General features: G+C 37.5%; 1 protein-coding gene across 1 annotated transcript in view; it reads left to right on the top strand.

Moving 5' to 3' along the window:
- Positions 1–15,162, top strand: part of TENM2 (teneurin transmembrane protein 2) — a 689,205-nt gene that overhangs the window by 233 nt on the left and 673,810 nt on the right. The window lies entirely within an intron of this gene.

Raw genomic sequence — 15,162 nt, forward strand, 5'->3', positions numbered from 1 at the left:
GATTTGTATAGTAAATGCATTTATACTGAATGATTTCTCCTCTGTTTTATTTAAGGAGAGAGATGAGAAAGATGATTTTGATCAGAATAGCACTTTGCATTACGTTAAATTCTAAACAGCTAACGGAGAGAAAAATAATCCAATTGATACTGCTTTTGAACTCCGGGACTTAAACCCTAGGAGACAGCTGGCATTTGAAATTTTTCTTCTAACTGAACTTCTGATGTGTTATAATAATTTTTCACTGGAGGTTTAAGCAAGGGTAGAGTTTATTTAAGTCGAGCTGCTGGGGTTTGTTTGGCTTGGATCTTGTGGGTGAAGCGCTTCTTATATCTCCTTAACCTGTGTCAGGTTGATGTTTCATAAATGGAGATTAAGTGTTGTCCCAAATGAAATATGAAGTTAAAACATCAGGTTAGGGCATGTTGTAGGAAGGGATCCGGTAAATAATTAGGATAACTGAATTATGACAGTTTGAAATGGGAGTTAACTCTGGAGGTGCTGTTTGATTAAACCTTTCTGGATTCTAAGCGGTTCAATAATGGAGGGGCTGATTACCAGCCTCGAGTCGGAACTTTGCATCGGGATCCTAAATGTGGAATACATATGGATTTTCACTGTAGGTAGCTTTTAGGAATATGTCCCTTTTGTGTGCTATGAATGAGAGTTGTGGATTATATTTGATGGCATTTCTCCTTTAAAGAGCTTTGGGGTGAAGCTTAAAAGGCTCATATCTATTTTAACATTGAACAAACACAAAATGTAATAGACGTTGATCTCCCAGAACTTGACTTTTGTTGCTACTACTGTTGTTTTAAAGTTTTGATTATGTGTTTTTAACCTCAGTCTTTGTTGATTCTGTGTTCATTGCTTCTGCTGCTAAAATTTATTGCTGACATGAATAAACTGAGATTTGAGAAAGAAAAAAGAAAAAAAAAAAACCAAACCCACCTCTAATTAGCCAAGTTTCTAATTAAGGATAATAGAAATCCAGATGATATCTAAGATTTTACCTAAGAGATAGCATAGAATGTTTCAATTCATTTTAAATGTTTTTATGAGAAAATCTGAATATTAAAAGTACAAAATTCAGTTAAAAGAATGCTCCTCTGGAATGATATATACAAGGGTGACTTCAATGCCTGTACTAGGTTTGGTCCTAGAAAGAACTGCTATACTATGGCATTGTTGATTTCAGCGGCCACAGAAGGGAGGATATTTTATATATTTGTCTGGAGATCAGATTTTTTCTTCCCAAGTTTCCGAACCGGACTTGCTCCTCAATATCATACCCTGGCGTATCTCGTGTTTGCCAGACCATCTAATGGCATCTTGTGGGTGCAGCCTATGAATTCAATTTTATGAGGACATCAGAAACTGCTGAGCAGTGGGGAGTGGAGACCAAATGGACTATGGGTCTGATCATACTTCATCATCCAGAGATAATCTCCAGTGGAAGTTCCCTGGGAAGCCCCTGATACAGGTGTGGGGAAACTTCATTTTTCCTCATGGTTAAAAGAATAGGGAAAGATGTAGACAAGAGAAAAAGACACTGCTGTCGAATGTTTGATGTAATCGTGCTGGTGGTAGCATAGTGAGTTTTTAAAATCACATCACATGTAATTTTTTTTCAACTTAAGAAACTTTGCAGAATCTTGAAATAGCTTTTCTCAAATTCAATCTCGTTTTTTTTGTCTACGTCGTTTTTTCTTGCGTGAAATTTTTCTCTGACTCTAGCTATCCCTAACTATTGAAGGCTGTTATTCTGCTGCTGATAATGATGATGATTTCTCAAATAAGTGGCAAGTGTTGAAAAGATGGGCCAAGAGAAATATGTTGTCTGTATCATATATGCTTTGCTTTTATTTATGAAAATGACTTCTTCCAGGTGAGGCGATGATAAATTTTAAGTTGCGGCTTGGCTATTTGCATCACCAAACCACTATCCTTTTCTTAGAGAACAAAATAGAACTAAAGTAAGCAGAAATAATTTCATTGTAAACTGTTTTGTAGTTCAGCGTGCTCTTTTTAGGCAGATGGTAATCAAAGCTATCCTTAAACTATTTGATTCATATAAATAGCATTTTTCTGAATTTTCCAGTAGATGTTGCTGGAGAGCAAAGAAAAGAGCATTTTTTTACAGGAAAAAAAGAAATGCAGTAGACTTATAAAAGCCAAGGAGAAAGATCCTTCTCCCCAAACTCTGCTGATAGCATTTTGCATAATTTGCTAATTAATGAATTATATTGAATCATTACCATTTATGATGTTCCATAGAAAGCTATTAAAACTTGAGTTCGATTTTAAAATTATGAGATTGTTCTCTTTAGTCCCTATATATAATGTCTGTTTGCTGTTTTCCGTTTTTAAAAAATCAACTTAACTGCACATTACTATTCAGAACATTTCATCCCTGAATGCTAAAACCCTTTAACATGCAAATATGATGTCAGAGGAAGAACTGAAATAGAATACCCTGAGAAGAGTAATGATCAAACGCATTATAAAAATATGCACCAGTTGCCAACATGTAATGAAATATTAAGAAATTAAAAGCATGCAACCTCTAAAGTAATAGAATTTCATTGCTCTGAGACTGTTTTCCCACTGAATATTAAGTGCTTAATAGATCTACCCGTAAAAAACAATCGAAAACCTACATGATTTGTCACTGAAGTTCTTTCATTATATGATTTTGAAAAATTAGCCCAATAGGATTTTCCTCAGAATAGGAAATGTAATTAACATTGGATATTAAGTGCCAGATTTCCAAAGCAAAAGCTATAAGGCTTGATGGAGAAAATAGGAACGCAGAGAGCCAACATAAGCACTAGAAACTGAGGGGACCCACGCTGGAACTACTCCGCTTGTAATCACTGTGATAAAATGACAAAGAGGTCCCAGAGGAGCCCAGGAATCTCGTACCCAGACACGAACTGATGCAATTTCAGGACCAATGACCTCTATCTATGGGAGTATTTATTTTTGGAAATGATCAATTAACTGATTTCAATAGTGAAAGGGAATTGTATATATTTTTTCCAATGAGAGGGGGATGTTGGGTATTACAAAAGCACTTGCAGACAGGACAAGGGTGTAACCTATGTTGGAGAGCTTTCGGTTTTGTTACCTTAAGCAGACCTAGTTCTTTGCTGGTGGATTCTTCTTTGGCATTGAATCACTTCTTTGTCAGCTTTCATTCCTGAGTTGTAAAATGCTCCATAGGATATTTTGATTTAACACCCATTTATTTCTATTTTCTGGGAGGAAAAACCTTATATTTAGGAGGCGTAAGCGTCAGCTACTTCTATTTTGTAATTAGCGCTGTAAGTCCACTGGGCTAAGGATGTTCCCGGTTTTGTATTTTTATTTGATTCAAACACATTTTTTTTTTTTTGGACTTGACCCATAGAGTTTTTTTTGTTTTTTTTGTTTTTTTTTTTTAAATTCTGTCTTTAAATAAGGAAAGCTTCACAACTTGGTGGGAGATTTTACTTTCTAGTAAAGTTTGTTGCTGTTTGCCTCTTGTTCTCTTTTTTTTAATAGTAGCTATCAAGCACTGACTATATTCAAAATACCATGAGTTAAGTGTGCCAGATTGCACCCCTAACAACAACAAGAGGTGTCTCTCCACTCACTGAGAATCTAATGAAGATGTAAAATATGAGCCAAACAGCCTACTGAACTAAAAGTGCCAGTTCTTAACTCCCTCCCTTAGGACAGCAGGGGAGAAAAGGTCGCTGCAGGTTGAGAGGACCCTGAGGAGCCTGTCTTTGAATTAGGAGTGGAATGTGAAAACACAAAATAATCCCCATCAGCAAAATCAGAGTGGGCACAGGGGGCGCATGCCAAAAGGGAGTAACTGATGCTAGTATGATGGAGAGTCTTGAACGGCAAGCCAAGGTATTTGATAGCCACTGGAGAGGGGTGATCTGGCAGCTTTAGGGGAGTTGAGGCTCTGGATGTAAACGGGGAAGTACTGGAATATAGGGTCCCACCATATAACACACCCTTCCCAGGAGATTCTGAAACATCTGTCTATAGAACATCTATTCTTCGGTTGAATTGCAACCTTACCGAGGTATTGCTACTAGTAGCCTATATCTTTCCCTTGTAGCAATGTTGTTGAGACCTCCTAGTCCAGAAACTGGAAACCCATGAATAATCTGTTGCACTAGCCTAGACTTCAGCAGTAAGGTTGAGAAACGCTGGGGAAGGGAGACTGGCTACAAGAAACACCTTCTTATTATAATTATTGCAATATCTTGTTTGTACTGCAGATGTCATGGCCTCATTAGACAGGGATTTTGTGTATATGCATTTGTTTTCATGTTTTCATAAGAAAAACCTTCACCATTCATTGGAGATCAGACCCGTGGTTTAGAAGGTGTGACGTTCTCTCCATGCTATTTCGGTAAAATCAATTACTGTTATATTCATCTCTGGTTTCTTGACATTGATTAGGATGGATTTTTATGATCTTTGAGGGTTTTCATCTCTTTAAAAACATATATACTTTATTTATTAGAATTAATTTCCTCTCTGAATTGCCTGTGTTGTCAGTTACTTTCTATAAACCTTGACTAACTTACCTTGAACTCTTTGATGTCTAGTGTATTTGACTGACAAGCTCAGCTGCGGAGACTACCCTAACTATATAATGGAAGTTTATATGTGAACATATAAGCTGTTTTCTTTTCAACAGAGTTCATAATGAGAAGGAGCAAAAATAATTATTAGTACAATTAAGTAAGTAGAGTGTCATGCTTTTCCTCAGTAACACAGATTTTACCAGCCTATTCAGGTGGACACGGTCACCAACATCACCTCAAAACCAAACTATAGATGAGTGACTTTCCTTGTCCTCCAACCACTTTAATTTAATTTGTTCCATTTACTTTTCCAAGCTTTTCATCTTCCCACAATTTTAATACTATCAGAGATGGGGGGCTGCCCATGACATTCACACTTGACATTATCAAACACAAAAGGCATCACTCATACACTTGACTGCATTACAATGCAAGGAAAAAAATAGATCCCAAAGGCTTAGAAATTATTGTCTTGTACCTTGAATGTAGGTGGATTTTCTTTTCTGTTTCCTCCAGCCTGCCTCATTTGACTGTTTTGCTACTGTGTGTTTGCAAAGGGTTCTAAAAACCCGGCAAAAATCAACACTCACAAGTCCACAACATACACATTTTTATATTCACTGGACATAGGTGTCTTAGTACAATAGAAATGTACAATTATATCTTTATTATCTGTTATTTGTTAGGCACCAACCGCATTTTGATGCAGTTCCAAAGTTGCACCTTGCACCAGAGCTACCTTCTCATCATTGACTTCGGTTCTTCTGACAGTCTGACAGTTGTAGCCAGTTGTAGCCTTGTCCTGACTCGCAGATCTGTGCTCACTGCAGTTCCTTTATTATTGCTGGGCAAGCAGAGATTTACTGAAATCCACAGTAGCTCTAATCTTTGTGTGTGTGAGTGGGGAGAATTCTTAAAGTTAGTATAAATTTATCTGTACCTCCCTTTGCTTACTACTCCGAGCCTGCTAGTCGAAGACAGTTTACCTCTCTGCCCCCATAGGTAAGACAACACTTGTGACCTGAATAAATAGCATTAGGTTGTGGTGAATTGCTTCAGTCATATTACATCATGCATCGAGATCGTGTGTGCTGTAAAGCTCTGTAAAACAGCCAGCTACATGATATCCTGCAGGTTTAATATACTTCTGCAGCCTTGTACTTGGGAAGGATTTCTGTAATTGGAGACAATCTAGTAAGGAGAACTTTTTAAGCCATCGGAGGCCAAAATACAAGTTTTTGAGAAATGTGCCTTTATAGGCTTGAAACTGAATGGATTACAAATTTCTCTTAACTGGACAGAATCATAATTGCCTATAGAGTACGGTTCTGATTATCCAGGGTTTGAATTTCCAGCATGGGGATTATCCAGATTTCTTCCTTGACTCCCCTGTCTTTTTCCTAACTACCTGATGTGAATAATTTCTCTAATCATTGGCACCTCTGCTAATGCTATGCAAGGGCACATTTGAGCAGCAAAATCCGAACTAGCGAATTATCATTCAGAAGAGGGAATTATGTAGAAAAATCTGGTTTTTGTAACTATTCACTAAAGTTGACTGGATAAATTTAAATTTGGGAGGACATCTTTCTATTTACAAATGATGGTTTACTGTAGCTGCATATATGTCAACATCTTACTACCTGTTTAAGGAGCAGAAAAGTAAATTAAAGATGCCAAATAGTGCTTTCATTGTATTGGCTACAACATTCCTCTCCCCTCTCACCAGACCAGCCACCATTCTTAATTAGCTAGTTGGGAATCGGACTTAGCTGGAATTTTACTACAAGACCACACAGAACAAGCAAGTGTACCTTCTGCAGTGGATCAGGATTCTGATTAGCATGTTCCTCTAGGATTAAGTATAAAAGTAAGCTATTCCTACCCAAACCCCAGTTAGTTACTCTCCACCATTCTCATTTTAGTCATTAACTGGGTGTCAGTCAGTCCTTGATAAGTTATTTGTTTTGGGGATTTGACCCACCCACTGAAAGCCTCTTAGATACCACAAGGAGGCTGAAATAGTGAAAAACCAGAAACGCTGTTACCGCAGAATAGGACAGGAGTCACCAGACCACCTTTCAAGTCTGCAGAACAGGGAGCAGGATTCTATCTACTGAATATCACTACAGAATCAAAACTTGAGGCTGGGCGCGGTGGCTCATGCCTATAATCCCAGCACTTCGGGAGGCCGAGGTGGGCGGACTGCTTTAGGCCAGGAATTAAGACCAGCCTGGCCAACATGGTGAAACCTCATCTCTACAAAAAATACAAAAATTAGCCGGGCATGGTGGCACAAGCTCGTAATACCAGGTACTCAGGAGGCTGAGGCATGAGAATTGCTTGAACTCAGGAGGTGGATGTTGTAGAGAGCGGAGATGGCGCCAGCAAAACTCCAGCCTGGGAAACAGAGTGAAACCCTGTCTCAAAAAAACAAAAACAGGAACCAAAAAGGAAAAACTTTGATTTCCTGTCATATTCATGTACATCAGTTGTGGCTTGGACACTTTCATAATCCTGTGGTTATATCTGGCACTTTTTGCCAATGTCTCATCAAATAATGCACTCTTCCGTCATCTCTACTTGACAAACATGTTTCTTAATAATCGGTAGCAGTTTGAGGTGCTTAATACAAATGCACAAGCTGTTTCTGTTTCTTAATATATAACATAATATAAGCAATAAAATATGTACTGTATAATATAATTGACACAATATGCTAAAAGGCAAAAAAGTGGTATTGCCTCAATGGTACTTTAAAAAATATCCTTTTATCACTGGGTTAAAACTGAGTCTGTTAGAAATATACTTGAAGTTGTTAAATGTTCAGGTGCAGTTGATGATATAGTATAATGAACAATAGTTTTCAACCCATATTTTAAATGAGAATTTAAGCAGCAATATAGTACATAAACTGAAAATGTAAAACAACTATTAGAAAAATCATTGACAAATCTAGTCACATATTCGGCATGTAAACGATTCCTCTTAGTATTCATATTTGTGTTCACATTTATGTACATACATGTATATACACACATATGTACTATAGAGAATATATGTATGTGCATATATCTTTATCTATATCTATTTCCAGAGAGAGAGAGACAGACAGAGAGAATAAATGGGTATATTCCTAATAAGATATAGTATGAGCACATTCCTGATAAAATATTGCATTTTTTCCAGCTGACATTATTAATTTCCCACAATCTGACACACAGTATGCTAGGTACCAAGGATGCCAAAATGAAGACACAATTCTTAAGGAGTTTATGATCTCATCTGAAATTAGATATTATTTTCATGTTGAATTTTCAGTTGTGGATATAGTTAGTAATCAAAAACATTGAGAGAGAGAAAAAAAAATCAAGTGTTACAAAGCCACTGGAGCCCACACTAGGTACCTCTACATTTTACATGTCTTGCCTCATCAGGAGAGTTGGAAAATAAATATAGGCAGGTATGATCTGGGGAAAGAAGATTCTCACATAATATAATCTTGTCCCAACTAAACATAAATCTGGCTTTATGGAAAGACCAGGCCAGGGTTTCTGAATTCTCTGTTACCACTTACTGTTGATGCAGGCCACAAACCAAAGATAGGAGTAGTTTGTCTGATATTCACGCTTCTCTGAGTTCTCTACAGCATTCGACCAAGCAAAGAACGTGAGGGAAAGTGTTGTCAACCTGCTTAGTATTAAACACGCACAAATAATATTTTGTTTGAAAAGGTATGTAATTGAGCATATTTTTAAAATAGGCTTCTGTGACAAAAATCATTTTATTCTTGATTTATATGGAATTTATGATGCATATGTTTTATGTGTTTATAATCACATATCCTATGTGATTTATATACACACACATATAGTCTCTAGAGGTCAGTAGAATATAAGAAATAGGCAAAAATTCATATCGAGATGAGACCCAGAGATCCTGGAGACCATTTTTCAAATGGTGAAATGATGATAGTCGACTAATGACATTAGGAACTGAAATCATTAATCAGTGTTAACAAAAAAGTCATGTCATTCTTGTTCCTGAAATGAATCTAATCTATTTGTTTTAAGCAAATTTCAGATAAATGAACATTTACATGGCAAGAACCTTTACATAAACCAAACTGTAATTACTTTATTATGGTTTATTATAATAGGCTGTGATTCCCTAGAAGCTTTTTTGAGGATTTTTTTTAAAATGTTACCAGAACAAAAAGGTAATTTGTTTTTAAACACTTGACTATTACATCCAAAACACTATTTTTATTTTAGCTGCCAATTCAGTCCCCCTGACTCTTAGAAATGAATCATTTCATGCCTTATACGTTGCAATTTTATTTGTTCTTATAAACTAAGTGTCCCTGATGTTGGAAAATGTATCAGAAAATTGTGATTTATTTTATATATTAAGCTAAAATTGTTGACAATCCAGCACTTGCTGCACAGTTGAGCATGTTTTCCAAGTTTTTCTCTGGAAGATTCATGCACAAAAAGTGTAGAAAATGACATAATGTAGCTATGAACTGTTTGATAGTGGAGTTGTCAATGCCTCTTACACACCATTTTATGCAAGAAAAAACAGCACAGCAGGAATTCAGATTTCATTCGAATTTGGGGATAAATGATTATCTTTTAAGTTGAGATTGCATGCCTTGGCTTAGAACTTAATATGCCTTGCACACATTAATATCACTCACACTTGGAACTAATCTATCAATAAGCTATTCCCATATTTGTTTACTTACACTTGCGTAGATCGTATTCTTAGTTCAGTTTCCTCCAGGATAAATCCCAAACCAGGTATTGCAGCCTAAGTGCCTGAAGGTGAGTAGTCAGAAATAAAACAATAGGAGGTGATGGGGGCCTACGGAACTGTGAAGAGGCATTATGAGTATATGTACACACACACACACACACACACACACACACACACACACACACATACCCTCAACCTACCTTAAAACAAAACAAAACAAAACCTACTAAACATTTTTAGAGAATAACCATATGGAGAATTTAGAAGAACTTTAGGTTTACACTACAACAAGGTTTCCAGTAGATTTTCCTTAAATATTAATGGAGCACTTACAATGCATAATCTAGCAGTTATTAAAACAGGAAGATATGCTGTGTTTCCTGTCCTCAAGGGGTTCACAGTGTTAACTGGATACTCCCCATACAGTATCTCCCCTGCCTCTGAGCCTCTACTTCTACTCTTCCAAACTTCTACATTTTCCATTCCATCTCTCCAGAATTTCTTCCAGTCTTTCCTGCTTTCCTAACTGTGGCTTTGCAGATGCTCATCTTTGTTGTCTACTTTAACACTCCAGTTTGCCCCTGGCTAAATACTATTAATCTTTAGGCTGAAGATTAAATGTCACCTCCTCCAAGAAGTTTTTCTCGACTACCTCGTCCTTAAGTTTCAATTAGGGGCTCCCACTCTGTGATGCTATAACAATGCACTTACCTTATTGTAACAGTATCCTCCCTATATGTAACTGCTGGTTTAATTGTTCATAGTTCACCTGTTACTGGTGGAGGGTCTTGACTACAAGTCATCCATGTTCTTGGCGTTTTAAACAAATAATTGGATAAAATGAACAAACAAAGCAATGAACGAATGAAGCAATGAAAGCATAGATTTATTGAGACAAAAGTGCACACCATAGAGTGGGAGCACGCTCGAGCAAGTGGCTCAAGAGCACTGGTTACGGAATTTTCTGGGATCTAAATACTCTCTAGAGGTTTCCTATTGGTTACTTGGTTACACCCTATGGAAATGAAGACTTGGCCAGCAACCAGTCTGATTGGTTGCAGGAGGTGACCAATCAGAGGCTGAAGTGAAGTTACCACGTTACACTCTATGGAAATGAAGACTTGGCCCATGACCAGTCTGATTGGTTGGGGGAGGTGACCAATCAGAGGCATTTTCCATTTTTCAACTGTGAGGCATGGAAAGGGGAGTTGCAAAGGGAGTAGCCAACTAATCCTTTTGTTATCTGGGCATGAAGAGGTGGGGTTTTCCTTTTCATTCAGTTGTAGGAAGTCAGCATTAATCGGCCTTAGGTTCCCTGCCTCCAGAGACAGAGTTTCGCTCTGTCGCGCAGACTGGAATGCAGTGGCCCGATCTCGGCTCACTGCAAGCTCCGCCTCCCGGGTTCACACCATTCTCCTGCCTCAGCCTCCCAAGTAGCTGGGACTACAGGCGCCCGCCACCTCGCCCGGCTACTTTTTGTATTTTTAGTAGAGACGGGGTTACACCTAAGTTTTTTAACTCAGTGAGGGCAGAGCCATGTGTGTCTAGCTTATCTGCTGCTGTATCACTGATGCCTAGAAAAATATCTGGCAGCGTAATGTTATTGAATGAATGTGCAGATATATAAATACTTACAATGTATGGATTAAAAGAAGATATCCATCTCCAAAAGACCACAAATAATTAACCTCTGTGTTTGTTCCCAAGTCTTAGTCTAGGGCAGGTTCAAAATGTCCTAGGGCATCATCCTTCTTCTGTTTCTATTTTCCACCCTGAAGTAGATCCAGATCCTTGATCCCCAGAATAGAATCATTATTTTAGTTGGAGGAAGGTGTACACTCTTTGGATGTTTTCTTCTTAGTCTCTGATCATGTAATTTATGATGAAAGGTAGACTTGTTTGAAGGGTAGTCTAAAAGGGGTGACTACCTCTCTCCACTGTAGTGATGATTACAAGATTTTGAACCTTGGCTATCAGAACTGCTTAAATAGACCATGGACTCTAAGCATTGTGATCATGAATACAGATTGTCTATTGAATATCAGGCACTTTACTAGGAACTGGAGAGTCAGAAATGATGATGCAGAATAAATATATGTTGATTTATTTTTAGTTAGGTCTACGGGACCATGTCACTTTATGTGAGAATATTGTACTCCCAAATTTCTCTGCTTCTTTTCCAAACCTCTGGTGAAACTTTAAGAACTTATCAATCAAAATATTTTCCTAAAAATATTTTATTTCTATATTACACAAAGACATAAACAACCTTAGAGTCATGCTAGAAGTTATTTATATAATAATAGAATAAAAATGCTAATCAAATAATAGAATTTTTATTTTAATTATACAGTCAACCCTTTGTATCTTTGAGTTCTACCTTTATGGATTTAACCAACCTCAGATGACAACACTTAAAATAAGAATAATAAAAAGCAGGCCAGGCATGGTGACTCACCCTGTAATTCCAGCGTTTTGGGAGGCCAAGGTGGACAGATCACTTGAGTCTAGGAGTTTGAGACCAGCCTGGGCAACATGGCAAAACCACATCTCTACAAAAAATAAAGAAATAAGCTGGGCATGATGACACACACCTGTAGTCCCAGCTACTCGGGAGACTGAGGCCACAGGATTGCTTGAGCCCAGGAGGTCAAGGTTGCAATGAGCACCACTACACTCCAGTCTGGGTGACAGAGCGAGACTGTCTCAAACAAAACAAAACAAAACAAGACAAAGAAAACAAAACAAAACAAACACAAAGTAACAGTACGATAATAAAAATAATACAAATAAAAAACCAAAGTGATATAACAACTATTTACATAGCATTTACATTATGTTAGGGATTGCAAGTAATCTAGAGATGGTAAAGTATATGGGAGGAAGTATGTAGGTTATATGCAAATACTGCACCAGTGTATTTGAGGGACTTGAGCATCTGTGGATTTTGGCATCTATGGGGGTCCTGGAAGCCAGCCCCACAGATACGGAGGGACTACTGTATAATAAACATGAAAGGCTGGTCAGTTAACTGTTCCCCTGACAATATGCATGTTAAATGATTTCAGTGTGTAACTGTAATTTCTCTTTTAATTCGGGACATATCCTCCTTCTTATTAAAAATTGACTTTGGTTCCCTGAGGATGGTAGCAGACTGTTCATTTCTGTCTCACTCTCTCTTTCCTTCTCCAGGGTGTCCTGTTGAATCCACTCCTATGTCTTCTGTGGAAACTCGTAATACCCAACTCGTAATACCCAGGATAGTTTATTATATTTATTCTTGAATAAGAAAATATTTTAGGGAAAAAGGTAATTTAAAAAATGGAATGTACTTGCCATAAGCAAATATATTCTATTTGTAGAGAATTATAACCACCTTATAACAATCACAGTATCCCTCATTTCCAAAGCATTCTGGAATGAGTAATAATCAATATCAGAGTAAAGAAAGAATTTTTCTTCAATTTAGTTGATGATTTTTGTTCACAAAAATATCTAAGTTGTTACAAAATGGACCTCTGACTTTTAACTTGGGCTTATTTTTCAATTTGGAAAGTGCTTGTAAGTTTGTTAATGTTAAATTGGTAATTGTTGGGCTCTGAGGGGGTGCAGCATCTTCAGTCTGAGCTTATTACAGTGTAAAATATGGATTGCCTTTACCCTAATGGCCTCTGAATCCTATTACCATCCCATTAGAGAGTGTGGGATTTTAGTAATTCTGTTGTTGTTTCCAGTGGGCAGTGAATATAATGGGGAAGGGCAGGGGTTAATGCAATTCATCTCTTTTAATACTTGTAACTCCAACTCCCTTATCACTCACTGTGGTTTCTTTGGGTTTTTCCCCTTTCTTTCTATATCTTTAAGGCCCAATATATTTCTATATACCTCTCCCAGCCAGAAGAGTTTGGGGAGTATTTTGATGATTCTTGCGTTTAAATAGAATTTTCAATATTAGCTTTTCACAAACTGAAGATAAACAAATAAGGTATGTCTGCTTGTTGTGAAACAGCCTGTCGCTCAGAAAGGTTTTCAGTGACTGTCCTTGTGCTAAGAATAGTATTGAAATGGCTCTTCAATCAAGATCATTTATAAGGCCTTTTGGAAGGAGAAGCCTGATACCAGTGGGTCGGATCAATGCACCCTAGTGTTCTGGGTATAATGTTTCCATGTGTTCCTGGAGACAGCTGTGTCCTGGGTGCTGGTGGTGCTAGAGAGAAGAATTGGAAAAGATTTCAAAGTGATAGAAATTAGATTGCTTTAAAGAGAAGTTTATGAGCAATAGTTAATTCCCTACATCTCTGACATGCTCAGTAGATGTACATGTTTGATTATGTATCCGTGGTTTTATTCATGAAATTTGTTTTTAGCTAATACAGCTCTTTTCGGGATAAATACGAACATCAGATTACTTCTCAGTATGTCAAAACAAATTAGTTTCCCACAGTGATGCAGTGAAAGGTGTAACTATTTTCCCTTTTTATATGTCAGAAAGCATTACTGGGACTGGGAAATTCCTCCTTTTCCCCCCTTAGCCCATGAGCCTGGTGGTTTGCAAAGGTCTGCTTTAATTCGCAAGCATGTTCACCTAGAGCTCCAGCACCTCCCTCTACTGCCATTAGTGGGAATCACATGCTGAGATCCAAAGAGGCAACCACACTCAGAAAAGACTGGGAATGGCAGGAGGTGATCAGACCATTTCAATCTGTTGAAAGTGAGTGATATTCCCTGGGCTTGTTGTTCACCTTCTCAGAAAATTAAGTTTCCAAATGTTTCATCATAAATGACATGAACATGCAACCTAACTGCAATATGCAAATGTCCACTGGATAACATAGTAGAAAACTGGATTGGATAGGAATTCTCCTTGTCTCCATATTCGAAATATCTTGATTGTCCACCTGGTTATGGCCAATAGACTAAGCCTGCTGACAGTGCTTAGGTCTATATATAACAGTAGTTTGCGTATCTGCATTGAATATTCGTGTATCACATTTCTCCTTAATTTGAGTTATCACTTATATTTCTACTCAGAATGTGAGAGCATTTATTTCTCTCCATCAATTGGGTGTGTTGTGTGACATTCATTTTAGAATGTAATTATGTAGTGACCAATACAATTAGTTTTCATCCGAATGAATTGATATGAATAAGCATTGTTAAGGGATGTTATTTTCTTTTGATACTTAGTTTGTTAGTTACAGACTATTTTTTAAATCCATTTCTGTTCCCACAATCACTTGGGAAGCTAAAACAAAACAACAACAAAAGAAATAAAATCTACTGTAAGTATATACTGACATAATAATCTTTAAAAAACAGCACATATACACAAGACCATTAGCAGAAAATTACTGAACTCATGGAAATGACATGTAGATAGAACCTATGTAGAATTACTGTTTTGCAAAGGACAATATGAGGGATTCTGGTTACTCAACAAGTGGAATGTGGCTTTCTGTTTTTCATTTATGATTGGGCCCCATTTAATTCATCTTGTCTGTTTGTTCTTGGAACTTTCCTTCAGATCTCCAAGAAATATAAAAATCAGATGACATGCCGGGCATGGTGGCTCACACCTGTAATCCCAGGATTTTGAGAGGCTGAGGTGGGCACATCCCTTGAGGTCAGGAGTTCGAGACCAGCCTGGCCAACATGGCAAAGTCCTGTGTCTACTAAAAACACAAAAAATTAGCTGGGTCTATTGGCACACACCTATAATCCCAGCTACTTGAGATGCTGAGGCATGATAATCACTTGTACCTGGGAGGTGGGGGTTGCAGTGAACTGAGATTGTGTCATTGCATGCCAGCCT

Source organism: Macaca mulatta, chromosome 6 (genome assembly GCF_049350105.2).
Source record: "Macaca mulatta isolate MMU2019108-1 chromosome 6, T2T-MMU8v2.0, whole genome shotgun sequence".
NCBI lineage: Eukaryota > Metazoa > Chordata > Mammalia > Primates > Cercopithecidae > Macaca > Macaca mulatta.